We start from the raw sequence: 3,759 nt of genomic DNA on the forward strand, positions 1-3,759 counted from the left end.
AAAACTTAAATTAATGTTGACTGGATAAATAATAATACTGTCCTGTGAGGTATAAAACACATAGAGAATTAAAATTCATAATGACGAAGCACAGAAATTGTGAGGGTATTAAATGAAGTCAAGATGTTCTAAGATTCCTGCATTTTTTGTATTAGATTATGTTATAGTTTATGTAATGATACATATTCTATCATATAAATACAGTTATATTAAATTTTAAAAGTCAAGTGTGCATATTAAAGGAATAATAAAAGAATGTATAAAAACAAGATAATAGAGGAGAAAATGAAACAATAACAAAATCTTAACCCAGAAGAAGAAAAGAAGAGGAAAAAAAATCAATATAGAAAAGGTAGAATAAATAAAAACAAATAGCACAATAGTAGATTTCAACCCAAATAAATTAGTAATTACATTCCATTTAAATGAACTAAAATTTCTAATTAAAATACAAAGACTAGGTTACTCAAAGAAAATTCCAATGAAAAGACATAGACTAGGTAAAAGAAAGTATGCTGCTTATAAGAAACACAATGTAAATATAAGCATATAGAAGGTTTGAAAATGAAAGTGTGGAAAAGGAAATGCAATGCAAATCTAATAAAAATAAGGAGGGCGTAGATAATAGAAAATAGATACTAAGGCAAGAGGTATACTGGAGATGAATAGTGACATTTCATAATAATAAAAGGGTCATTTTGCCAGGAAGACTAAAAATTCAATTTTTTTGTTCCTAATAACATACTTTCAAAATATACAAAGCAAAACTTGATCAAAAAAGGATAAAAACAAATTCATAATCATAGTGGGAGATTTTTTTATAGAAAAGATTTTTTGGAATATAATATCATATTCCAAAAATATAAACTATTTTATATTTTTAAAAATATAGTATCACATATCATGAAATTCACACTTTAAACTGTACAGTTCAGTGGTTTTTAGTATCTTCACAGAATTGTGCCACCATCACCACTGTCTAATTTTAGAACATTTTTATCCCCTCCAAAAGAAACACACATTAGCATACACTTCCCTTTCCTCTCTCTGCCAACCTCCTGGCAACCATTAAAATGTACCTTCTGTCTCTATAGATTTGACAATTCTGGCTATATCTTCATATAAAAAGAATCATACAACATGTGGCCTTTTGTGTCTACCTTCTTTCAAGAACATATGTTTTCAATGTTCATCCAGGGTGCTGCATGTGTCAGTACTTCATTTCTTTTTATGGTCAAATAATATTCCATTTTAAGGATATACCACATTTTATTCATTCATCAGTTGATAAACATTTAAGATGTTTCCAATTTTGGGTTTTATGAATAATATTCCTAAGACTATTTCTATATAAATTTCTGTGTGGACATATGCTTTCAATCCATTCTTGGATATATACCTAAGAGTAGAATTTCTGGATCATTTTCTAAACAACTTTATTGAGATATAATTCATATATCATACAATTCATCCACTTAAAGTGTACAATTCAGCAGTTTTTGTTGCTCTTGATTATACTTTTTTTTTAATTGTGAAAAAAATAATTAAAACATAAAATGTGCCATTTAAATCCATTTTTAAGTGTGCAATTTAGTGGCATTTATTACATTTACAATGTTGTTCAACCATCACCACTCTCTATTTCCAAGACTTTTATCGCTGCATACAGAAACTCTAACCATTAAGCAGTAACTCCACATTCCCTCCCTATCCCTGTACTCTCCAGCCCTTGGTAACCTCTGATCTACTTTTAGTTCCTATGAATTTGCCTATTCTAGATATTTTGTATCAGTGGAATCATACAATATTTGTCCTTCTGGGTCTGGCTTATATCACTTACCATAATGTTTTTAAGGTTCATCCACATTGTAACATGTACCAGAACTTCATTTCTTTTAATGGCTGAATTATATTTCATTTTATGTGTATACCACATTTTGTTTATTCATTCATTGGTTGATGGACACTTGAGTTGTTTCTACCTTTTGTATCCACAATAGTGAATAATGCTGCAGTAAATATTGCCATACCACTATCTGTTAGAGTCCTTGCTTTCATTCCTTTGGGTATATACCTATGATGTTCAGCTTTTTAAGGAATCATCACACTGTTTCCCATAGTGAATGTACCATTTTACATTCCTTCTAGCAACATGTGGGGCTCCCAATTTCCCCACCTCCTTGACAATTCTTGCTATTCTCTCTCTCTCCCTCTCTCTCTCTCTCTTTCTCTTTCTTTCTCTTTCATTCACTCTGTGTGTGTGTGTGTATGCGTGTGTGTGTGTGTGTATTTTACAGCCATCTTAATAGATGTGAAGTAATACTTCATGTTTTTATTTACATTTCCCTAATGACTCATGATGTTCAGCACTTTTTCATGTGCTTTTTGGCTGTTTGCATATCTTTGAAGAAATGTCTATTTAAATATTTTGCCCATTTAAAAAGTGGGTTGTATGTCTTTTTATTATTGGATTGAAAACATTCTTTATATATTCTGGGTATAAGTCCCCTATCAGATATGTGGTTTTCAATTTCACTTTTGTGAGGGTATACTTTGAAGCACATAACTTTTTTAATTTGATGAATCTGTTTAAAAACCATTTAACTTTGATCTAGCTATTTTTTCCTTGTACTTTTGTTGTCATAGAAATAAAACCATTGCCTAATCCAAGGCCAGAAAGATTTACTTCTGTTTTTATTTTCTAAGAGTGTTTTAGTTTCAGCTCCTACATTTAGGTCTATAAAGCATTTCGAGTTAATTTTTTAATATAATGAGGGCTCAGAGTCCAACTTCATTCTTTTGCTGTGGATATACAGTTGTCAAAACAACGTTTGTTGAATTTTTTCTATTTGTTGAATATTTGTATTCTTTCCCCCATGGAATTGTCTTGACAACCTTGTTAAAAATTAATAGACCATAAATGTAAGAGTTTATTTCTGGACTTCCAATTCTATTCCATTTATTTGTACATCTATCTTTTTGCCAATACCACACTGTTTTAATTACTATATTTCTATAGTAAGTTTTTAAATCATAAAGTGTGAGTAGTCCTCCAACTTCGTTCTTTTTCGGGACTGTTTTTGCTACTTGGGTCCTACCATTTCTATGTGAATTTTAGAATCAGTGTATTGATTTTGGGGTGAGGGGCATCTGAGATGTAGATAGAAATTGTGTGGAACCTGCAGATAATTTGAGAGAGTATCGTCATTTTAACAATATTGTTTCCAATCCATAAACATGAGGTTTCCTTCCATTTATTTATGTACTTGTTAATTTCTTTTTTTTTTTAATTTTTTTTTTTTAATTTTTTTAGGTGAGGCAATCCTTAGTTGACCTCATAGATTGCAAGGACCTTGTCAGCTTACAATTCCTTATTTTTTTATTTTTTATGCCTAGAGCACCTGGTCTTCCTAGGTGGTCTCCCATCCAAGTACTAACCAGGCCCGACCCTGCTTAGCTTCCGAGATCAGACGGAATCGGGCTTGTTAAGGGTGGCATGGCTGTAGTTTAATTTCTTTCAATTACATTTTATAGTATTCAGAGTTCAAGTCTTGCACATCTTTAGTTAAATGGATTCCATAGTGGGAGATTTAAACACACATTCTCAGTAAATGATAGAATAAGCAGACCAAAAAATAAAATCAGAAAAGATATAAGAGAAATAATTACATAATTGAGAAATTAATCTGATGGATATATATGGAACATTACAATCAATGATTACAGAATATAAATTCTTTTCAAGTGCACTTTGAACAT

General features: G+C 30.7%; 1 pseudogene; it reads right to left on the reverse strand.

The window, feature by feature from the left end:
* Positions 1-3,389: 3,389 nt before the first annotated feature.
* LOC112485805 lies at positions 3,390-3,508 on the reverse strand (annotated as a pseudogene).
* Positions 3,509-3,759: the final 251 nt, after the last annotated feature.

Source organism: Pteropus alecto, unplaced genomic scaffold (assembly GCF_000325575.1).
Source record: "Pteropus alecto unplaced genomic scaffold, ASM32557v1 scaffold25, whole genome shotgun sequence".
NCBI classification, from domain to species: domain Eukaryota; kingdom Metazoa; phylum Chordata; class Mammalia; order Chiroptera; family Pteropodidae; genus Pteropus; species Pteropus alecto.